This window comes from Eriocheir sinensis, chromosome 54, assembly GCF_024679095.1.
Source record: "Eriocheir sinensis breed Jianghai 21 chromosome 54, ASM2467909v1, whole genome shotgun sequence".
In the NCBI taxonomy this organism is placed as follows: Eukaryota; Metazoa; Arthropoda; class Malacostraca; order Decapoda; family Varunidae; genus Eriocheir; species Eriocheir sinensis.
The window spans coordinates 8,080,398-8,105,230 of NC_066562.1; the positions used below are offsets into that span (position 1 = coordinate 8,080,398).

At 37.9% G+C, this 24,833-nt stretch overlaps 1 protein-coding gene across 2 annotated transcripts in view; it reads left to right on the top strand.

Moving 5' to 3' along the window:
* Positions 1 to 24,833, top strand: part of LOC126983711 (lachesin-like) — a 196,614-nt gene that overhangs the window by 124,546 nt on the left and 47,235 nt on the right. For both annotated transcript variants that reach the window (XM_050836765.1, XM_050836766.1), the window contains exon 3: positions 16,524 to 16,582. The gene's annotated coding sequence lies outside the window, so the exon portion shown is untranslated. The remainder of the gene's footprint in view (positions 1 to 16,523; positions 16,583 to 24,833) is intronic.

The following is a 24,833-nucleotide window of genomic DNA, read 5'->3' on the forward strand; positions in this document are numbered from 1 at the left end:
AATGCTGAGAACAGGTTTTGTCAGGTAGATTTAGGTTGTAGTAATGCCTGATATTGAACAGGTAAGAGAAGATGATGAAAACGAATTGCAAAGATTGGAATAGGTAGCGTCAGGTTAGGAAGGTGTTAACATAATCTTGTTAAAGCTGAGAACAGGTATTGTCAGGTAGATTTAGGTTTTAGTGATGCCTGATATTGAACAGGTAAGGGAAGATGATGAAATTGAATTGCTAAGATACGAATAGGCAGCGTCAGGTTAGGAAGCATTACCTGGTGTTGAAAAATGTTGAAAGTATAATATGTTTTTTTATTATAATGCTGTTAATGCTGAGAACAGGTTTTGTCAGGTAGATTTAGGCTGTAGTGATGTCTGATGTTGAATAGGTAAGAGAAGATGATTAAATTGAATTGATAAGATAGGAATTGGCAGCGTCAGATTAGGAAGCATTACCTGGTGTTGAAAAAGTGTTGAAAATATATTTGTTTGTTGTTTTACATTAGAGGACACGGCTTAAGGGCAACAAAATGGATTAAAAAAAAAAAAGACCCGCTACTCACCGCTCCCATAAAAGATAAAAGTAAAGAGTACCCAAAAGAGAGGTCAATTTCGGGGGGAGAGTTAATACTTGGTGTTGAAAAGGTATTGAAAAAGTGTTGTTAAGATGAGAATGACTAATAGCAGGCGAAAGAAACATTACCTAGTGTTCAAACGGTTGTGAAATTGTCTCATTAAGGTAAAAAAATGGGATATGAACTAAAGATATGATTGCGAATGTGAAAAATAGATTGGGACCCTTTCCGAATATTGCGAGGCGTTACGAATCGACGTTAAGTTGTAGGGAAATTATAACGTGTTGGAAGAGTTTAAAATTATGTTGGAAGAGAGTAAAACAGTGTTGCCATGTGTTGGAGGTCTAAAATTATGTTGGTAGAGAGTAAAACAGTGTTGCCATGTTTTGGAAGTCTAAAATTATGTTGGTAGAGAGTAAAACAGTGTTGCCATGTGTTGCAGCCTCTCGGTAGTAGACGGAAAGGGAGGAAGAGGGGAAATTCCGTCGACTAAATTAATTAACGAAAACCCGACGAAGATAGAAAAAAAAACCGCTGAAAATCTTTTGAAAACTCGGTAATGGGATGACAATTTTGAGAGAGAGAGAGAGAGAGAGAGAGAGAGAGAGAGAGAGAGAGAGAGAGAGAGAGAGAGAGAGAGAGAGAGAGAGAGAGAGAGGAAAAGAAAAAGAAAGGAAAAATAAAGTAGGAATGGGTAAGTAAGGGTAAAGAAGGGAAGGGAAGGGAAAGTTAGGGAAAGGAAAGGAAAGGAACGGAAAGAAAAGAAAAGGAAAAGAAAATAAAAGGAAGGGAGAGAGAGAGAGAGAGAGAGAGAGAGAGAGAGAGAGAGAGAGAGAGAGAGAGAGAGAGAGAGAGAGAGAGAGAGAGAGAGAGAGAGAGAGAGAGAGAGGTGGTCAGTGAAGTGGGTGATAAAATGGAAAAACACGGATAAAGGAAAGGAAAAAGAGGAGATGAAAGGAGGAAGAAGGGAAGAGAGGAGGAAAAAGAGGAAAACGATTGAGGGGAACAATTGGAGTGGAATGGAAGGAAAGGAAAGGAGAACCAAAGGAAAAAGAGAGGAGAGAGGAAAGGATAGGGAATGGAAAGGAAAAAAGAGGGAAGGGAAGAATAGGGAAAAGAGAGAGAGAGAGAGAGAGAGAGAGAGAGAGAGAGAGAGAGAGAGAGAGAGAGAGAGAGAGAGAGAGAGAGAGAGAGAGAGAGAGATGAAAGGAAGGAAAGGGAAGAGAACAAAAGGGAAAGGAAAAATGAAGAGAGAGAGAGAGAGAGAGAGAGAGAGAGAGAGAGAGAGAGAGAGAGAGAGAGAGAGAGAGAGAGAGAGAGAGAGAGAGAGAGAGAGAGAGAGATTTAATTACAGGAGCTACAAAAATGGAGAGAAAAGGAAAATTACATGTCACTTTCTCGTCAAGAAATAATATAAAAAAGAAAAAATATATAAAAACCTGAGAGAGAGAGAGAGAGAGAGAGAGAGAGAGAGAGAGAGAGAGAGAGAGAGAGAGAGAGAGAGAGAGAGACACGTGTACCCTGGATTTGATTTAGTCTACCCAGGTGAAGGCACTCATACCTGTTCTCTGGTTTTATTACAAGGAGACGAGACGGTTGGGACGAAGCGCGGAAGCAAAACTGAAAATATCAACTCCTTTTAACTTTACATTTTCCAAGGGAGCAGATATAGATCACTAACAAACGGTTATTATTTTCTCTCTCTCTCTCTCTCTCTCTATGCAAGAGTTAACCAGCATCTTCACTCCTTCATCCCTCCGCCTGCCATCCGCCTGCTTATGACTTGTCCCCTTTCAAGAAGAGTATATCAAGACACCTCTCCACCCGAAATTGACCTCTCTTTTGGCCACTTATATTTTTGTTTGTAGGAGCGGCAAGTAGCGGGCTTTTTTTTATACTATGTTTTCGTTGCTCTTGAACCAGCTCTCGTGTTGTAAAAAAAAAGTTACTTAGAAAATGCAACTTGATCCATTATTACACTATTTTATGCAGAAAGGAACGAAGCCACACGACCATTAGTTCTTCAAGAGACAAGAATAAAGAGGAAAGAGGAAGTTCTTCACCCGCCAAAAGTTCATTAAGGAAGGGATTGAAAATGAGTATATACAACCGTTACTTAGTTCACCTTTATATATATTGTTCTAGTTTTATGGAGCAAGGAAATGGACCAAAAAGGAAGAAAAAGAAAAGAACGTAGTAGAGGAAAAAGACGGAAAAGTGGAGAAATGAAGACAGAGAAGAAAGGGAATAGTGAAAAGATAAATTAAAAGTGGAGAAAGAAAATAGAGAAAAATATAAGAAGCAGAAAATAGAAAACAAAAAACAATGAGGAGAAAAGGAAGAGTGTGGAGAAATTAAAACACTGAAGAATGAAAACTGTGAAAAGATAAATTTAAAAAACGGAGAAAATTAATAAAAAAGAAAATATGAAAAGTAGTAATGATAAAAGAGATTAGCACTGTGGCCACGTGTAGCTATAGAGTATGCCACAGACTTTATCATAGAGTGCTCAGTTAGTAATGGAAAAGAAGGGGATGAAATATAGTAAAGTGTTAAGTATAGAAAATGGAGCCAGTGAAAATAAAGCCTTAATTTTATCCTTGTCTATAAATGGAGGGAGGAGAAGAGAATGGAATGTTGTTAAGTGATAAAGTAAAGAGAATTGAAACAGAGAAAATCAAGGCCTATTTTTTTAACTTTTAGGGTAGGGAAGAGTAAGGAAGGGAGGGGAAGGGAAGGGAATGCATAGGAATGGAAGGGAAGGAAAGAGAAGAGAAGAGAAGAGAAGAGAAGAGAAGAGAAGAGAAGAGAAGAGAAGAGAAGAGAAGGGAAGGGAAAAGAAGAGAAGACAAGACAAGACAAGAGAAGACAATTGAAGGGAATGGTTGGAAAGGAAAGGAAAGGAAAGGAAAAGAAAAAGGAAAGGAAAGGAAAGGAAAAGAAAGGAAAGGAAAGGAAAAGAAAACAAAGGAAAGGAAAGGAAGGAGAGAGAGAGAGAGAGAGAGAGAGAGAGAGAGAGAGAGAGAGAGAGAGAGAGAGAGAGAGAGAGAGAGAGAGAGAGAGAGAGAGAGAGAGAGAGAGAGAGTAAAGAAAATTAAAACAGAGATAATCAAACCCGAACTCATCCTTGTCAGCAAATATTTAAGAAGCAAAGAATTAAATTACGAGACAAGAAGAAAAAGAGAACACAGTGAATGGAAAAAGAAACCCAGGGCACAGAAACCGAAGATAGAGTCTGGTCCAACGTCTATGTAAGGTAAGTCTTAGATTGCAGAGGGAGAGAGAGGGAGAGGGGGGAGGGAGAGTGAGAGAGAAGAAAGGAAAGAAGGAAGGAAAATTAGAAGATAGTCTCTGGTCCAACGTCTATGTAAGGTTTCAGCGCGCCACAGAAACAGAGACACAGAAAGTCAAGCGTTGCCAATTTACTCGTACCTTTGAATGTTTGAGTTAGCTAAGTCTTAAATTGCAGAGGGGGAGAGAGGAGGGAGTGGGAGAGGGAGAGAGAAGAAAGGAGGGAAGGAAGGAAAAAATAGAAGATAAAGTCTGGTCCAACGTCTATGTAAGGTAAGTCTTAAATTGCAGAGGGAAAGAGAGGGAGAGGGAGGGAGAGGGAGAGAGAAGAAAGGAAGGAAGGAAGGTGAAATAGAAGATAGTGTCTGGTCCAACGTCTATGTAAGGTAAGTCTTAAATTGCAGAGGGAGGGGGAGAGAGGGAGAGTGAGTGAGAGGGGGAGGGAGAGTGAGAGAGAAGAAAGGAAGGAAGGAAGGAAGGTAAAAGGGAAAAAAAGAGAGAGAAAGAATGACGGAAGGAAGGTTAGAACGACTTAAAGAAGGAAGGAAAGAAAGAGAAAAAGAAAGAAAGAAAATTGAAAACGCAGCACAGACAGAATGAGGGAAGGAAGGTTAGAACGAGTGAAAGAAGGAAGGAAAGAGAAAAAGAAAGAAAGAAAATTGAAATCACAGCAAGCCATAACACATAGCAACACACGTGAACTCGAAATAGAAAGCGGAGCAACACAAGAATCCTAAATAGAGAGGAACACACTAATTCAGAGACCACGGTTCGCTCCTGTCCCTCACTCCCCGTTGAAAGACATACCTGGAACGGCTGAGGCAGGTGCATTACGCGTTGGGTTTGTCTTTTGCTTTTGTAATTTAGTGTTTTGAGTCATACGAGGAAAGGAAGAAAGGTCAGACAGTTGGTTAGTTAGTTAGTTAGTTAGTTAGTTAGTGTTGTAGATAGTTAATTAGTAGATGAATTGATTCCTTGATTCTTCGTTTTCTATAGACCATTTTGCTTTAATCCTCCTCCTCCTCCTCCCCCTCCTCTTCCTCCTCCTCTTCCCTCTCTTCCTCCTCCTCCTCCTCGGCAATTAGCATAACTCATAGTGATTCACCTCAGCAACACACACACACACACACACACACACACACACACGCACACGCACACACGCACACACGCACAGCTCACCTTAATAACCCCGTCTCAGGTAGGGGCGGACAGTTAGGCAGGGGGAGAACCTTTACTTAATTTGTCCAGGTGTTTCGCTCACCTGTAATTAGCGTCTCCTTACCTGGATTTGGGGCGTAATGAAAAGGTGAGACTGTGTAAACGTGCTCCCAGGTGTGCTGAAGATGGTTAATGAGCGGCGGCAGGTGAGTTAGGAGCCACAGGTAGGGTTGTGTTGGAGAATTTACCTGTTAAGTTAGTTTTAGCTCCTCTTTGTTGATGTTTCCTTTCCCTTTTTCTTCTTTTTTATAGCTTGCATCTTGAATTATCTATCTAGTTCACTTGATAAAATGTATAAGTATAACTAGCACAGTTTTTTAGGAGCAGTAAGTAGCGGGCTTTGTTTTTTCATTATTGTTTTCTTTTTTTACGCCCTTGCACCGTCTCCTCTGCTGTTAAAAATAAAAAAATAAAAATCCCTCTGGCCGTGTTACAAGCTCTCCCAGTCTAGGCCTTTCCCTTGAGATCAGTTCCAGCAATATCGGTTCCAGCCTGACGCCGTTCCCTACAAGCCTTCTATGAACCACTTACGTGTTAATGAAGCCTACCTACCCACCTATCTACCTTATTTTCGTCTCTACCTTTCTACCCACGTGTTTACCCACCTTCTTACCTGTTTTTCTGTCTACCTTCCTACTTGTTTTCTTGGCTACCATTCAATCTACCTTCCTTCCTACCCGTTTTCTTGCCTACCTTTCAATCTACCTTCCTTCCTTCCTGTTTTCTTGGCTACCATTCAATCTACCTTCCTTTCTACCCGTTTTCTTGCCTACCATTCAATCTACCTTATTTCCTACCCGTTTTCTTGCCTACCTTTCAATCTACCTTCCTTCCTTCCTGTTTTCTTGGCTACCTTTCAATCTACCTTCCTTCCTACCTGTTTTCTTGCCTACCATTCAATCTACCTTCCTTTCTACCTGTTTTCTTGGCTACCATTCAATCTACCTTCCTTCCTACCTGTTTTCTTGCCTACCATTCAATCTACCTTCCTTCCTACCTGTTTTCCTGCCTACCATTCAATCTACCTTCCTTCCTTCCTGTTTTCTTGGCTACCATTCAATCTACCTTCCTTTCTACCTGTATTCTTGCCTACCATTCAATCTACCTTCCTTCCTACCTGTTTTCTTGCCTACCTTTCAATCTAGCTACCATCCTACCTGTTTTCATACCTTTCTTCCTACCTGGCTCCAGCATATTAATTTTCTTATAATGATAGCGTTATGCAAACAGGCGAGGCAAGAAGTTATCGGCAGCGAAGTGTGTGGAATTCAGCGAAGGCGAAGAACAGTTTGGGAGCGGCTGTTTGCTTTTTTGAGTTGGCATAATTGGCTTTTCCTGGAATGGAGGTCGTTCGTCTGTGCTGAGGAAAATATTACTCGGTGTTGAAACCTCTACCAGAACCTTACCAAATGTGTGTGTGGGTGTGGGTGTGGGTGTGGGTGTGGGTGTGGGTGTGTGTGTGTGGGTGTGTGTGTGAGTGTGGGTGTGTGTGTTTACAGCCATGGAGACAGTTCAGGGGCATAAAAAAAACTAATGAAAAAAAAGCCTGCCACTTACTGCTCCTATAAAGAATGCAGAGGAGTGTGTGTGTGTGTGTGTGTGTGTGTGTGTGTGTGTGAGCGACGAAGTGTTTAAGAATATGGTATTAAATGTTGAAACTGAGTGTGTCGTCAAACTGTCACTAGGCTCATAAAACTGTCCATGGAAATACTAACATACACAACCTCTACTAAAGCCTTTCGAAATGTGAATGTGTGAGCCCCTAAAAGTTTGAGAATATGCCACTAATGAGTCACAAAGGCCGAATGAGTGTCGTCAAACTATCACTAAGCTCTTAATAATGTCCGTGGAAGCTCTGAACACACACAGCCTGTACCAAAGCCTTACAGAATGTGTGTGTATGTGTGTGTGTGTGTGTGTGTGTGTGTGTGTGTGTGTGTGTGTGTGTGTGTGTGTGTGTAAGCGAGGAAATGTTTGAGAATATGATGGAGTTCAGAGAGACCGTGTGTTGTCATCCTATCACGACGGTCACAAAACTACCCATGGAAATACTAACACACACTACCTCTATCAAAGCCTTACCAAATGTGTGTTTAAGCGAAACTACCAATGGAAATACTAACACACCCTCTACAAAACCTTTATTTCCACGTTTATACTGCAGAAGCCTTGTCACACCATCACTAGGTTCATAACACTAATCACGGAAATACCCATAACATCTACGAAAACCTTAGCAAATGTAGGTGAGTGTTAGGTCCGCAGGTCTTGAGAATTTGATAAGCAAGTGAAGAGAATGAGTGTTTCAAATTTCGTCTTCTTGAGCTACACAGATGCACAGGAATTTAACATATATAATCAGCTCTTGAGTCGTGTTTTGAGTACGAAAAACCACTGGGCTGCTTGTATTCAATCCTCTTTGGCGTAATACCTTGACGTTGGATGTGCAGGTGCGTCGCTTGTGTGTGGAGTGGCCGTGCGTCAAAGCAAGCGTGTATAATATTATCAGAGGTTGGTGTTCTTCCTTCCCTTACTGAATACAAGGGCTAGCGAGGGTAGAGGAGAGTGATCCTAGCAGGTCCAGGTCTAAATCTGCTTATTGGAATGTATTGGCAAAGGTATTAAGGCTTGAGGGATTGAGTGTTCGTGTAGCAAAGAATGTGTATATGTCGGAGGTGTTCTTCCCCTTACTGACTTTGCGAGAGTGAAGGAGATTGTGTTCCCAGTAAGTCCTTGTCCAAACTTACTCACTAGAAATATTGACAAAGAGATTAGGGATAGAAGGACTGAGTTCGTGTAGTGATTAGCGAAGGTAAAGACAGTGTTCCCAGGAGCTACTTGACTTAACCTACTTACTAAAATGTATTGAATAACGGATTGAAACGAATAAGAGATATGTAGGTAGGACATCGCGAAACAAGACGTCAAAAGTCACAGAAAGAATATGAAAACCGGAAAATATTGAATAAGAAATTGAAAAAAACAGAAAAATGAGGAAAACACGCATTCACTACGAGGTTTAACGAGAGTAAGGGAAATGTTTTAAGCTTAACGAGTGAAAAGAAGTATTAGTGTTTTAAGAAGCTCCTGTTCCTGAACCATAACTCGTGAAAAACAGAAAACGGATACAGAGACCGTTAAGAAGAAAATACATTGAACCTAGTAAACGCTAAGACTGGAAAACGTTAGAAATAGAAAACAAATAACAAAAAAACGTTAGAAATAGAAAACTAGTTATAACAGAAAACATTAGCCCTAGAAAAACACCAGAAAAAGGGTATAATAGAGATCGTTAAGAATAGGATACATTGAACCTAGTTAACTTTGACTAGAAAACGTTAGAAATATGAAACGGAAATAAAAAAACGTTCGAAACATGAAGCTGAAATAACACAAAAAAACGTTAGAAATATGAAACGGAAATAAAAAAACGTTCGAAACATGAAGCTGAAATAACACAAAAAAACGTTAGAAATAGGGAACTGAAACAACACAAAAAAACGTTAGAAATATGAAACTGAAATAGAAAAACGTTCGAAATATGAAACTGAAATAACAAAAAAAAAACGTTATAAATATGAAACTGAAATAACAGAAAGAAAACGTTATAAATATGAAACTGAAATAACAGAAAGAAAACGTTATAAATATGAAACTGAAATAACAGAAAGAAAACGTTATAAATATGAAACTGAAATAACAGAAAGAAAACGTAAAACGTTAGAAATATGAAACTGAAATAACAATAAACGTTAGAAATATGAAACTGAAATAACAGAAAGAAAACGTTAGAAATATGAAACTGAAATAACAGAAAGAAAACGTTAGAAATATGAAACTGAAATAACAATAAACGTTCGAAATATAAAACTGAAATAATAAAAAAACGTTAGAAATATGAAACTGAAATAACAAAGAAACGTTAGAATTATAAAACTGAAATAACACACAAAACGTTAGAAATGTGAAACTGAAATAACAGAAAGGAAACGTTAGAAATAGAAAACAGTAATTATAACAGAAAACATTAGCGCTACAAAACACTGACTACAAAACACTAAACACTACAGCAATACAATAAGTTAAAAGAATCAATCACCCGACGAATAAATGAATAAAATACATATGAAAATACAAGATAAACTACAAACACATTAATAAAAAATAATACGATAAAAAATAAAATACACAATTCCAAGACAAGAAAAAAAAGCAACGAGATCAACGAACACCATTAAACAAACAAACATATAAATCTAAAACACACCAAGCAATAGAAGATTGTTAAAAGCCATCAGACTAATCAATAACCAATTAATCACAAAGAAAATGAAGGTAAAATGTCCACCAACACTTAGAATATATAAATCTATGAACAAAACCATGGATTAATAAGAGCCACCAGCCATCGGACCAGAGAACCTGATTGATCCCCGAAAATAACGCGTTTGAGCCGGGCAATAATAGCAAGGTTCGAAAATATATTAAATGTCAAACTCTTTCTGCCTCACGTCCCTTTTGGCGCGAGCTGAACGCTTTAATTTTAGAGCCATTTGTGTCTCGCTCTATTTTTTTTTCACCTCGTTAATCTGTATTTATGTGTGTGTATTTTTCTCGGCTTCTCTCTCTATTTTCTATGTTGATTTATCTCGGGGTGTCTGTGTATCATTTTGTGTGTATTTCGCCTTGTATTTCTGTAAGCTTTTTCTCTGGGAATTTCTTTGTTTCTTTCTCTATGTATTTTTGAGTTTTTTTTTTTTGTGTGTGTATGTGTTACCACAAGTCCATATTTAGGTATATATATATATATATATATATATATATATATATATATATATATATATATATATATATATATATATATATATATATATATATATATATATATATATATTTCTGTAAGTTGTTTTTCTTTGGGTATTTCTTTCTTTGTTTCTCTATGTATTTCTCTGTTTTTTATGTGTTTCCGTAAATGCATCTCTATGTATGTATATGTATTTCTCTATGTATTTTTCTTTGTGTATTTCTTTCTTTGTTTATGTATGTATTTCTGTTTTTTTTTTTTATGTTACCCTAAGTCAATCTCTATGTATCTGTGTGTATTTATCTATGTATTTTTCTCTGTATTTCCGTAAGTCTTTCTCCTCTTTTTTTTCTGGATATGTGTGTATTATGTTAACTTTTCTGTATATTTTCGTAACTATTTATCCGTGAATTTCCATGCGTATTTTTCTCTACATATCTGCCTATATATTTCGTGTATTTCCCTAAGTATATCCGTAAGTATCTGTGTATTGCTCTATTAAAGGTATTGGTTAACTCCGCTCCTTTGTATATCTGTAAGTATTTGTCTAAGTCTTTATCGGTTGAAGATATCGGCTAACTCTCCTCCTTTTCTCTAAATCTTTATCGGTTGAAAATATCGGTTAACTCTCCTCCTTTGCATGTCCGTAAGTATTTGTCTAAGTATTTATCGATTGAAAATATCGGTTAACTTTCCTCCTTTGTGTATCCGTAAGTTTTTGTCTAAGTCTTTATCGGTTGAAAATATCGGTTAACTTTCCTCCTTTGTGTATCCGTAAGTTTTTGTCTAAGTCTTTATCGGTTGAAAATATCGGTTAACTCTCCTCCTTTGTATATCCGTAAGTATTTGTCTAAGTCTTTATCGGTTGAAAATATCGGTTAACTCCTTAGTACGTCCTTAAGTATTTGTCTAAGTATTTATCGGTTAAAAATATCGGTTAACTCTCCTCCTTTGTACATCCGTAAGTATTTGTCTAAGTCGTTATCGGTTGAAAATATCGGTTAACTCTGTTCCTCTGTAAGTCCCTAAATATTTATCTAAGTATTTATCGGTTAAAAATATCGGTTAACTCTCCTCCTTTGTATATCCATAAGTATTAGTCTAAGTATTTATCGGTTGAAAATATCGGTTAACTCCTTAGTACATCCGTAAGTATTTGTCTGTCTTTATCGGTTGAAAATATCGGTTGACTCATTAGCCCTCTCTCTATTTCTTTCTCTCTCTCCGCCCACTCCTCTGTATCACCACCATCATTACCCGATAACCTCCCGAGAGATAGTGAAACACGGCTTGCCATCCCCGTAGACTTTCCCCGACACCCTCACCCGTAAGTATTTGTCTAAATCTTTATCGGTTGAAAATATAGGTTAAATCTGCTCCTCTGTAAGTCCCTAAATATTCATCTAAGTATTTCTCGTTTAAAAATATCGGTTATAACTATTTTGCGACTTTCATTAGATTGCGATGAAGCTACACACGGAAAGACAGTTATTGAAATCAGACGGTGAGAAAATTACACGTCGGAAATACATCAGGAAATACAAATAGTGGCATGTGAATAAAATTGTCACCCGCGTCCAGGCGAGAAAACTTTATTATCAATTATACTTCCCGGGATAAATTGTAATATGATCGAGTGCCGTGTATCTATTTATTTTTATTTGTTTTTTTTATTTTATTTATGTGTGTGTTGAGTACTATTTTGCACCTTATTATTATTATTATTAGTAGTAGTAGTAGTAGTAGTAGTAGTAGTAGTAATGGCAGTAGTAGAAGTAGAAGAAGTAGTAGTAGTAGTAGTAATCCCGTGGCTTTCTGTATTTTATTATCATTATTATTATTATTATTATTATTATTATTATTATTATTATTATTATTATTATTATTAGAGACAGGAAATAACGTGATAGTGTGCGTTGTAACATTTTTATTCATTTTATTTTATTTCTACATTTATTATTTTATTTTCTAACTCATCTTTATTATTTCCAAACTTTTATTATCATTATTGTTCGTATTACCCTAAAAAATGTGTGATTGCGTGTCTTGTGATATTTTTTCTTTATTCATCTTATTTATTTTTACATTTCCTATTTTATTTTTTAACTTATCTTTATTATTATTATCATTATTATTCCTGGAAAATGTTGTCCGTGTGACCGAGTGCAGGGAATTATTTTTATTAGCTTTATTTGTTTACTTATTCATTTTTACTTTTCGCTTTATCATTTTTATTACAGTACCTTTTTTTTTCTTCTTAACGGTATTGTAATTATCTTTCTCGTTCCCGGAAAATGTTAATTAAATGCGTCTTTAAATGTCGTGTGTATTATTTTATTATTTTTTTTTTTTACCTTTTTATCATTTTTTATTCCTATATTTTCGTTTTTTATCATTAATTTTCTTATTTTTCTTATTTTTACGCTTTTATCACCTCATTTTTTTCTATATTTCCGTTTTTTATCATTTATTTTCTTATTTTTTCTTATACGTTTTTATCATTTATTTTTTTCTTATTTTTTCCTATATTTACATTTTTAACATTTATTTTTTTCAAATATTTACGTTATCATCATTTTTTTCTCTATCTATACGTTTTTATCATTTATTTTCTTATTTTTTCCTATATTTACGTTTTTATCATTTCATTACTTTCCTTTATTTACGTTTTCATCATAGCATTTTTTCCTATGTAGACGTTTTTATTTCTATTTTTATATTTTTTTCCCCTTACCTGTGCCTCTGTGTTCTCTCGATCGCCCTCAGCAGAACACTTCAATTTACAGGCGGATGTTTCTTTTTTCTCTTCATTCGCTTCTTTTTTCTGTGTTTCAGCCGGTGTGTTTCTCCTCCCAAGCGTTTCGTTCGTTCGTTTCGTTCACTTTTACGGTTATTATTTGTTAGGAAGGTTTTTTGTTTTTTGTTTTCCTCGTAATTTAATAAAAGAAGCTTGAGAGTCAATTTTTGGCGCAGAGAGAGAGAGAGAGAGAGAGAGAGAGAGAGAGAGAGAGAGAGAGAGAGAGAGAGAGAGAGAGAGAGAGAGAGAGAGAGAGAGAGAGAGAGAGAGAAACAGACAGACAGACAGAAAGACGGATGGAAAGAACGAATGAAGAGAAGAAGGGAAAGAAAAGAAAAAGAGAGAGAGAGAGAGAGAGAGAGAGAGAGAGAGAGAGAGAGAGAGAGAGAGAGAGAGAGAGAGAGAGAGAGAGAGAGAGAGAGAGAGAGAGAGAGAGGCAGATAGACAGACAGAGAGAAATTAGGCTGAGTAATTTTGCATGATTGAAATACGAGAGGGAAAAAATTCGCGACAAGTGAGATATTTTTCCCAGGTGATTTTCCGAATGAAATAACTCGCGATGAAGATGATGATGATGAAGGTGATGATAATTGTGATGATGAGGATTTGTTACGCGCGAGAAAAAAAATATTAGAAAGAGCAAAGTGAAAAAAAAGAAAAATTCGTCGCGTCTGTATATTTTTTCCTCTCATCTTTGCATCCGAGGAAAGAAAATAAAAATAGACGAATGGCAGGAACGAAAAGGAAAAGGAGATTCAGAGGCAAAATAAAAAAGATGGAAGTCAGAGGAAATTCAGATACATACAGAAAAAGAAGAGGAAGAAAGTAAGAAAAAAATGTGGAATAAAAAAAAGATTAAGATAAGTAAAAACAAATAAAAGGAAGCGATCAAAAGAAAACAAAACAATAATAAAGAAAAATACAGAATAAAAGTAAATGAAAAAAAAAGATAAAGAAAGGCACGAAGATAGAAAGAAGAAAACTAAGAATGTGGAATAAAAAAGATTAAGAAAAGTAAAAACAAATAAAATGAAGCAATCAAAACAAAACAAAACTATAATAGAAAAAAATACAGAATAAAAAGCGAATTAAAAAAAAGAATTACACGAAGATAGAAAAAAGTGGAAGGAAAAAAGAGATAAAACTAGAAATGCAAAAAAAGTAAATAAAAGGAAAATAAAACATGAAATAAAGGAGAAAGTAAAAACTGAGAACTATTTTTTTATTTATCTCTTATCTCTCCTTCATCCTCTTTCCCTTATTGCCATCTCATCGCCATCTCTCTTATTTCCTTCTTTCTTATCTCCTATCTTCATCGCCTATCTTCCCTTATCTTCATTTCTCTTATCCCTATATTTCATCTCTATCTTTTATCTTCATTTTCATCTCCTATATATCTCTTTCATCTCCATCGCTACTTATCTCTTATCTTCATCTCATATCTTCATTTCTTATCCATTTCTTATCTCCTTCTTTCTTATTCCAATCTGTCTCTCTACCTCTATTTCTCATCTATCTCCTATTTCTTATCTGCATTTCTTATCCATCTCTTATCTCCATTTTTCTTATTCCTATTTTTGCCTCCCTCTTTATCATCTTCTATCTCCTATTTCTTATCTCCTTTTTTATCTATTTCTTATTTCATTCCTATTTCTGTCTCTATTTCTCATCTTCTATCTCCTATTTCTTATCTCTTATTCCCATTTCTGTTTCTATTTCTCATCTTCTGTCTCCTATTTCTTATCTTCATTTTTTTTATCTATTTCTTATCTCATTCCTATTTCTGTCTCTATTTCTCATCTTCTGTTTCTTATCGTCTATCTTTTTTCTCTCCCTCCCTCTCCAAGTTCTCTGCACACGAGGGAACAGGAAAACAGCGGCGCGCGGACTCCAGGGAAAGGAAAAGGAAAACGAAACAAAATGAAAAGTGAATGTTTCCTATGTGCCGAACTTGCTGACCCGCCAACGCAAAGGGAAAAAAATATAGGAAAGATAAATAAAGATAATAATAATAAAAAATAACTTTGGACCCGAGAAAAATCATAACCAGGGACGAAAAAGTATGTTGATAGTAATATTAATAATAATAATAATAATAATAATAATAATAATAATAATAAAACGTTCTTCTTCAGATATATATAATGTTGATGATTTTCGTTTTCTTTGATGTTTTCTCTCTCTCTCTCTCTCAAACGAAAACAGACGAGAGAGAGAGAGAGAGAGAGAGAGAGAGAGAGAGAGAGAGAGAGAGAGAGAGAGAGAGAGAGAGAGAGAGAGAGAGAGAGAGAGAGACTTTGATTCCTCCAGGACAGTCTTACCTGTCTCTCTCTCTCTCTGATCAGGAGAGAGAGAGAGAGAGAGAGAGAGAGAGAGAGAGAGAGAGAGAGAGAGAGAGAGAGAGAGAGAGAGAGAGAGAGAGAGAGAGAGAGAGAGAGAGAGAGAGAGAGAGAGGAAGTCATTAGGCGACGCAAAGAAAAATAGACAGAGAGAGAGAGAGAGAGAGAGAGAGAGAGAGAGAGAGAGAGAGAGAGAGAGAGAGAGAGAGAGAGAAAGAAAGAGAGAGAGAGAGAGAGAGAGAGAGAGAGAGAGAGAGAGAGAGAGAGAGAGAGAGAGAGAGAGAGAGAGAGAGAGAGAGAGAGAGAGAAAGTGAGTGTAGGCTTTTGTCATGCAGAGGATTCGTGAGGGCTGATGATGGTTATGATGAAGAGGAGGAGGAGGAAGAGGAAGAGGAGGCGGAGGAAGAATATAAGGAAGAGGAAGAAGAAGAAGAAGAGGAGGAAGGGAACGTAACTTAACATATCCAAAAAACATAAAACCTGAATGAGTATAAAAAAAAAATAACAAGAAAAAATGATAAAACTCAATTGAACACGTGTGGTGACGAATTTAATTGAGACTTTCTGAAGAGAGTGAATAAAGTAAAATCGTGATGTGATGAATAATGAACGACTGCGATGAATTAGCGATGAGGACGATGACTGGCCGATGAATGGAGGGCGTGGGAAGTCTTGTGGAAGGGGTCGTGAGGAGATTAATGATGAAAAGGATGACATTGATTATATAAGGAAGGGGAGAGGTCACATTCAGGCAAGAGGAAGAGGGAATAGACGTGACAGTAACGTGTATTGAGGTGAGTGAAATGATGGTAAAATGTTGTAATTCTTTTTTGTGCTTTGATTTCTTTCTTCTTTCTCTTTTTCTTCTTTTTTAAGTGTTTTTTTATTGTTATTTTTTTGTGTTTTATTGTTGACGTTATGGATTCTGTATATTGCACCTCCTTCATCCTCCTTCTCCCCCCCTCCCTTCATCATTTCCTGTTTTTTTCTTCTTTTTTTCTTCCTCTTCCTCCTCTTTATTTCCTCTTTTCCTCTTTTTTTGTTCACCCTCCCTTCCCTTTATCATCCGTTCATCTCTTCTACTTTTATTTCTTGTTTTTGTTCTTGTTCTTTTTTCATCTTTTTTTTTTCTTCATCTTCATCTCCTCTTTTTTTTCTTCCTCTGTTTCCTTTCTTCATCGGTTCTTATACACCTTCCCTTCACTTTATTATCCGTTCATCACTTCTACTTCTATTTCTAGTTTTTTTATATTTTTCTTTTTCTTCTTTTTCTTCATCTCCTTTTCTTCTTCCTACTCTTTATTTCCTCTCTGCATCATTTCTTATACACATTCTCATTCTCTCACCTCATCAACTTTTATTTCATTCTCATCATCATCTCTATACAACTACTACTACTACTACTACTACTACTACTACTACTACTACCACCACCACCACCTTTACTGTACTCAGGTAGGGCCGCTCAGGTGCATGTGGTGATGAGCTATTTTCTACTCCAACAGGTTTTCCTCCGCGCGGTGTCCGGTAAGCAAGTTAAGGAGAGCGCCCCATCCAGGTGAAGGTACGTAGCAGCTGTGTTATTACTGTATTATTGTCGTTGTTGATGTTGGTGTTGTTATTATTATTATTATTATTATTATTATTATTATTATTATTATTATTATTATTATTATTATTTTCCTCTTCTTTGCCCTCCTCCTCCTCCTCCTCCTCCTTTTTCTAGCTTCCCCTTTTCAGTTCCTCTTTTTATTTTCCAAACCCTCCTCCTCCTCCTCCTCCTCCTCCTCCTCCTCCTCCTTCTCTTCCTCTCATTATATTGTTGTTGTGCTTTAGGAGGTTGTTAAAAGAGTTAGTAAGTGTTATAAGGGTGTTAGGTTTAGTTAGAAGACTATTAGAGACTTTTTAATGTGATAAAAAGGATTAGGAACTGTAAGAACGTGTTAGGACATGTTATAACGCGTTAGAACGATTTGTAGTGTGATAGAATTGATCGGAGAGTGTTAAAAAAAATTCAGGTTATGTTTAGTCAATTCTGGATAAAGTGTTAAGGAATTTCTTGATAAAGTGATAAGAGAATTCTGGATAATGTTATAAGAAAATTCTGGATAATCTAAGAAAATTCTGGATAAAGTCATAAGGAAATTCGGGATAAAATGATAAGGAAATTCTGGATGACGTGCAAGAGAGCAGTCAGGAAGAGAGAGAGAGAGAGAGAGAGAGAGAGAGAGAGAGAGAGAGAGAGAGAGAGAGAGAGAGAGAGAGAGAGAGAGAGATAGAGAGAGAGAGAGAGAGAGAGCGAGAGAGAGAGAGAGAGAGAGAGAGAGAGAGAGAGAGAGAGAGAGAGAGAGAGAGAGAGAGAGAGAGAGAGAGAGGAATAACACAGGCGGGGTCGAGTGGGAGGAATATGAGGAAAAAAAGTGGAGAGAGAGAGAGAGAGAGAGAGAGAGAGAGAGAGAGAGAGAGAGAGAGAGAGAGAGAGAGAGAGAGAGAGAGAGAGAGAGAGAGAGAGAGAGAGAGAGAGAACACAAAATTTCGACCTGCCAGAGGAAGCTGAGTTTGTTATCTTCAGGAATTGAAAGGTTGGCTGATAATGACGTTGAGCAAATTGACAAATAGACAGACAGATACACACACACACACACACACACACACACACACACACACACAGATCGAATTTAGTGGATGTGTGTTAGGAGGACGGAGGAGGAGGAGGAGGAAGTAGAATAAAGGAAAGGAAGAGGAGGAGAAAATGATAGGTAAATAAACGAGAGAAGGAAGAGAATGTTGATGAAGAACGATGGAAACGAAGATAAGAAGGTAAAAGAAGACGAGGAGTAGGAGGAGGAGGAGGAAGAGGAAGAGAAAATAAAATAAAGGGAAGGAAGAGGAGGAGAAAATGATAGGTGAATAAACGAGAGAAGGAGGAGAATGTTGATAAAGAACGATGGAAACGAAGAAAAGAAGGTAAAAGAGGAGGAGGAGGAGGAGAAAGAGGAGGAGGAGGAAGAGGAGGAGAAAGAGGAGGAGGAGGAGGAGGAGGAGGAGGAGGAAATAGAAGACACAAAAGATTAAAAAAATAAAAATTCATCCAGAAATAGAACAAAGCTAATTCATGTTTCTTTTTTCTTTTCTTTTTTTTTCTTCTTGCTCTCTTATTTTCCTTTCCACAAAACAAATTCTGATTCACCACAATTTTCTAAGGTAAAGTAAAAATATAGTTAACCTGTGCTAACTTCTTTTGTTTTCCAGAGTTCATTCTTCTCTCTCTCTCTCTCTCTCTCTCTCTCTCTCTCTCTCAGGTGTGATGGAAGGAGTGACTTTTCTATTTATTTTTCTTTGACGTCAACTTTTTTTTTTTTTCCTTTTTTCCTCTTTGTTGTTTTCCACGTAAGAAGAATAAGGAAAAAAAAGGTTGAAAATTGAACTGGAAATTGACTCTTCTATCTCATAATTATTTCCCTCTTTTCCTATTATTTTCTTCCTTCTTTTTATCCATTCTCGTTCCTCTTTCCTCTCTTTTCCTCTTTTTTTCCGTTTTTCCTCTTGCGTTTTCTTTTTCCTTGTTTTCCTTTCTTCTCTTTCCTCTTCTACGGTTTTTTTTCTTTTTTTTTCCTTTCGTCATTTTCCCTTTTACTCTTTTTTTCTCTTTCCTCTTTTACGTTTTCCTCTCTAATGGTTTTCTTTTTTTCTTCATTTTTCCTTTCATTCCTTTTCTTCTATTTCTCTTTTTCCTTTTTTCCTCTTCCTTATCTTTCCTCTTTTATGTTTTCCTCTCTAATGGTTTTCTTTTTTTTCTTTTTTCCTTTCTCGTTCTTCTTTCTTCATTCTTTATTTTCCCTTTTTCCTCATTTTCCTCTTTTCCTATTTTTTTCCTTCTTTGTCTTTCCTCCTCTGTTGTTTCTGCTCTTTTTCCTCTTTTTCCTTTTTCCTATTCTATTTTTTTATTTCCTCGTCTTTCCTCCTCTGTTGTTTCTGCTCTTTTTCCTCTTTTTCCTTTTTCCTATTCTCTTCTTTTCCTTTTTTTTCTTTCCTCTTTGTGTTTTTTTCTGTTTTCCTGTTTCCTCTTCGTCTCCTTTTTCCTCGTTTTTCCTCTTTCCTCTTTTATGCGTTGTGTCGTAATGGCTCGTATTTTTTTTCTTTTTTTCCTTGCATGTGAATTCTTTCTTTACTGAATTTTCGCGTGATTACATTTTTTCTTCATGCAATTCACAGTTTCGAATTTTTTTTTCTTCCTTTTTTTATCTTTATTTCGGCGGTTTTGGTCCTAATCTAGTTCAGCCGTTTCCAAAAGTTTGTGTACATGAGCGAACTTGGGCAATACACACACACACACACACACACATACACACACACACACACACACACACACACACACACACACACACACACACACACACACACACACACACACACACACACAATACAGGTCTCTGGTCTCTTTGCAGTGTTAGTTTGTCCTTTTGTCTCCTGGAAATAGAACAAAATGAGACTACACAAAGGCGAGAGAGAGAGAGAGAGAGAGAGAGAGAGAGAGAGAGAGAGAGAGAGAGAGAGAGAGAGAGAGAGAGAGAGAGAGAGAGAGGGCGAGAGAGACTTACATGTAGTGGTGAGGATTTGGTGGTGGTTGTGGTGAGGGTGTAGTGGTGTTAGTGGTGGTGGTACTGGTGGTGGTGATAGTGGAGGTGGTGGTGGTGGTGATGGTGGTGGTGGTGGTGATATCCATAAAAAAAAAACTCCCCTTCCTTTCTCCTGTTGTTGTTGTTCCTGTTGTTAGTGTTGATTGTGGTGGTGGTGGTGATAGTGGTGGTGGTGATAGTGGTGGTGGTGTGAATATTCATGAAAAAAAACTCCCCTTCCTTTCTCCTGTTGTTGTTGTTCCTGTTGTTAGTGTTGATTGTGGCGGTGGTGGTGGTGGTGGTGGTGGTGATTATATTGACATTATTATGATTATTGCAGTCGCTGATGGGTGATGATGGTGCTGGTTATTTTCTTTCAAACTGTTATTACTATTGTTATTAGTGGTGGTGGTGGTGGTGGTGGTGGTTTTGCTGTTTCATATGACGGTGGGTTCTTTTTTGTGGTGGTGGTGGTGGTGGTGGAGGTGGTGGTGGTGGTTTTGCTGTTTCATATGACTGTGGGATCTTTTGTGGTGGCCGTGGTGGTGGTGGAGGTGCAGTGGTGATGGGAGTTACTTACTGTACGTGGTGGATGAATAGTGGTGATGGAGATGATGGTGGTGATGGAGGTGCAGTGGTGATGGGAGTTACTGTACGTGGCGCATGAGTAGTGGTGATGAAGATGGTGGTGGTGGAGGTGAGGTGGTGTTGATGCTAGCCGTTTTGGACATAGTGGTGGTGATGGTGGTGGTGAGACGGTGGTGATGGAGGTGAGGTGGTGTTGAGACTCGTCGTTTTGGACATAGTGGTGGTGATGGTGGTGGTGAGACGGTGGTGATGGAGGTGAGGTGGTGTTGAGACTAGTCGTTTTGGACATAGTGGTGATGGTGGTAGTGGTGATGAAGGGAAAGTTAAGCTAGGTTAGGTTAGGTTAGGTTAGGTTAGTCAGTTAGTGAGTCAGTTGTAAAGTTAAGTTAGGTTAGGTTAGTCAGTTAGTGAGTGGTTGTAAAGTTAAGTTAGGTTAGGTTAGTCAGTTAGTGAGTGGTTGTAAAGTTAAGTTAGGTTAGGTTAGTCAGTGAGTGAGTGGTTGTAAAGTTAAGTTAGGTTAGGTTAGTCAGTTAGTGAGTCAGTTGTAAAGTTAAGTTAGGTTAGGTTAGTCAGTGAGTGAGTGGTTGTAAAGTTAAGTTAGGTTAGGTTAGTCAGTTAGTGAGTCAGTTGTAAAGTTAAGTTAGGTTAGGTTAGGTTAGGTTTGTCAGTGAGTGAGTGGTTGTAAAGTTAAGTTAGGTTAGGTTAGTCAGTTAGTGAGTCAGTTGTAAAGTTAAGTTAGGTTAGGTTAGGTTAGGTTTGTCAGTGAGTGAGTGGTTGTAAAGTTAAGTTAGGTTAGGTTAGGTTAGTTAGTGAGTGAGAGTTGTAAAGTTAAGTTAGGTTAGGTTTGTCAGTGAGTGAGTGGTTGTAAAGTTAAGTTAGGTTAGGTTAGGTTAGTCAGTTAGTGAGAGTTGTAAAGTTAGGTTAGGTTAGGTTAGGTTTGTCAGTGAGTGAGTCAGTTGTAAAGTTAAGTTAGGTTAGGTTAGGTTAGGTTTGTCAGTGAGTGAGTCAGTTGTAAAGTTAAGCTAGGTTAGGTTAGGTTAGTCAGTGAGTGAGAGTTGTAAAGTTAAGTTAGGTTAAGTTAGGTTAGTCAGTGAGTGAGAGTTGTAAAGTTAAGTTAGGTTAGGTTAGGTTAGGTTAGTCAGTTGGTGAGTCAGTTGTAAAGTTAAGTTAGGTTAGGTTAGGTTAGGTTTGTCAGTGAGTGAGTGGTTGTAAAGTTAAGTTAGGTTAGGTTAGGTTAGTCAGTTAGTGAGAGTTGTAAAGTTAAGTTAGGTTAGGTTAGGTTAGGTTAGTCAGTCAGTGAGTGAGTCAGTTGTAAAGTTAAACAATTATTCGTTCACTTGCTCCGTTATTCAGTAAGTCAGTAAGTCAGTCAGTCCGTCAGTCCGTCCATGCTCTACCCTTCTCCTCCTTCTCTCCTTTGTGTTCATGGTGGTAGTGATGATGATGATGATGATGATGATAACAATGAGCTAAGCTATGTTATGATAGAGTTCAAGGTCACAGGGAAAGCAGGTACACACGCAAGACATGTCCAAACACGTCTCAACATGCCCCAACACGCTAGCCTTGAACTGAACGCGACTGATACATGTTGGAGGTGAATAGAACACGAGCCAGACATGTTTAGCCGGCAAAGACCTGATCTGACCTGACCTCGCTCTCTGGGGAAGGATTGACCAAGAGAAAAGTTAAACAGTTCATATATGTTTTTTGTTTTTGTTTTTTCATTTTATTTTGTGGGTGTTTTGTTTAGAGAGAGAGAGAGAGAGAGAGAGAGAGAGAGAGAGAGAGAGAGAGAGAGAGAGAGAGAGAGAGAGAGAGAGAGAGAGAGAGAGAGAGTTTCAGTAACTGGATATTCGTCTCCTGAAAATATTTAGTCACCGGAGAAGAAAAATAAAACAGGGAGGACTTTTTTTTTTACTCTCTCTCTCTCTCTCTCTCTCAACCTTTGTCCATTCCTATTGATCAAAAAACTCTTCGTCGGGATATGAATTTTGAACTTCGAATTGAGAGAAAGTTTCCAGAGAGAGAGAGAGAGAGAGAGAGAGAGAGAGAGAGAGAGAGAGAGAGAGAGAGAGAGAGAGAGAGAGAGAGAGAGAGAGAGAGAGAGAGAGAGAGAGAGTTTTTGAAGGGTCCTAAAAAGTCACTCGTCGCTTGCTCAGGTCACCGAATTTCCCGTTTCTTTTTTTTTCCCCGTTAACTTTAAGACCAGTTTCCAGTTTCAGTCGCCCTTTTCAGCCGGCGCTTTTTTAAATCAACAAACTCGGCTTCCTGTTTCTGCCGGTCTCGTACAGTTTGCTTTTTCGGCTCTTTCCTATTCTGAGTCCCGTCTGCTCCTCTTCTTTTTTTTTCTATTTAATCCTTCATTTCCCTTCGCCCCAGACCCTATAGGTTGGTATTATCAGACACTTTGGTTTTTCACATCATCTATTTCTAAAGGTCATAGAGGGGGTCAGTCGGGTTCTAATCTGTGTTTCTTCAGGCCCATGGTACAGAGAAAGAGTCAAACTACCACCAGGGTCATACAACTACTCCTGGAAATGCCCACAACTCCTACGAAAGCCTTGTCAGATATGTGTTCTTGGGCTACGAAATATCTTATAATATGACCCATATATATTTTTCCTCTCCATTTTCTTTCATTTTCGCATGACTAACTGATTGACTGACTGACTAATCTACGAACTAATTGACTGACTAACTAACAAAGTGATCAAGTGCCTAATTACCAAGCTAACTGCCTAACAAGCTAACTAACCAGCCAGTCTTCTGAACTTTTTTATATAAGAGCAGTGATTAACGTCCCAGACCCTATGTTTCTTTTCTATCCATTTTCTTCCATTTTCGCATGACTAACTGACTGACTGACTTATGTACGAACTAATTGACTGACTAACTAACAAAGTGATTAAATGTCTAACTACCAGGCTAACTAACCAGCCAGTCTTCTGAGCTTTTTTATAGGAGCATTGATTGGAATTTTGCGGAAGGTATTATTTTCAGCTGTGTAATTTTTTTTTCTATAACGCGATAACTTTTGAACCATTACAGCTAGGATGTTCAAACTTCATAGGTGGACAAGTAATGGCCCCACACAGGGCAAGTCCGATTTTCAAGGTCAAAGGTCAAAGTTCAAGGTCACCGAGGTCAAAAATAAAGTAATCCTTCCACTGGCACGTTTTGAGAGGTGAAGCAGGGCAGGACCTCGCCCAAGACTTAATTGCATATTTTCACATTTTGAGCACTCGTTAAAGTGTCCACTGTCTAGTTCATTATTGTTTTTTTTTATTGTTTTTGCCCTTGAGTCGTTTCCTTTGCTGTAAAAAAAAATCTGGCTAACTTACTGGCTGAGAGGTTTGGAGAGACGCAGGTTAGTGGCCGCGCGAGGGTTCGATGTTCGGGGCGCTGGGGCTAAACATGTTTTTTTTCATTATTGTTTTTTTGTTTTTGTTTTGCCCTTGAGTCATTTCCTTTGCTGTAAAAAAATATATGGCTAACTTACTGGCTGAGAGGTTTGGAGAGACGCAGGTTAGTGGCCGCGCGAGGGTTCGATGTTTGGGGCGCTGGGGCCAAACAAGCTTTTTTTCATTATTGTTCTTTTTTTTTGCCCTGGAGTCGTTTCCTTTGCTGTAAAAAGATATATGGCTAACTTACTGGCTGAGAGGTTAGGAGAGACGCAGGTTAGTGGCCGCGCGAGGGTTCTATGTTCGGGGCGCTGGGATAAACAGGTTGCCGTGATCTGTATCCCCTCACCTGCCGCTCTGCCACACACCCATTGTTCGCCTTTCCTAAAAATCCAGCACCTGTGTATTAGTTTTCCCCGCCTGTGAATAGAGTAATTAAATGTGTTTTGTGTTATGCTGTGTGTTGGGGTGAGGTTGTGTTTGTGTGTGTTTGTTTGTGTGTGTGAAAGAGAGAGAGAGAGAGAGAGAGAGAGTTTGTTCATTGTGTGTTTTCTCTTTCTCTCTCCCTATCTGTCTATATATTTATCTCTACACACACACACACACACACACACACACACACACACACACACACACACACACACTCATTTACTTCCCTTTCCCGTGTGTGTGTGTGTGTGTGTGTGTGTGTGTGTGTGTGTGTGTGTGTTTGATTGGGATTGTATAAAGCGAATCAAACACCACCACTCTGTATGTGTGTGTGTGTGTGTGTGTGTGTGTGTGTGTGTGTCCCCTTTGTGTGTGTGTGTGTCCTGTCATTCTGTTTTTAATTCCAAGCGCGCACTGCCAGGTCCAAACACCCTCGGCTCGACCTCCCGCCCTCGTCATTATTTCAGCAGAATCACAATTGCTGGGCTGCTGAATGGCCTGCTGGATAGACCGACTGATTGCTTGATTGACAGACAGGTAGGCAGGTAGACAGGTAGACAGTTAGGTAAGGTTGAAGATAGTTAGATATGTCGGTTGGTAGATTAGTAGTTAGGAAAATAGGTGAATAAGTTGTAGGTAGATGGGTAGATGGAGGTTAGTAGATAGGGAAGGATGAAGAGAGGTAGAGATTGATAGGTTAATAGATAGATAGAAAGAATAGATTGATTGATTGACTGACTGACTAACTGACTGACCAACACACTAAATGATATAA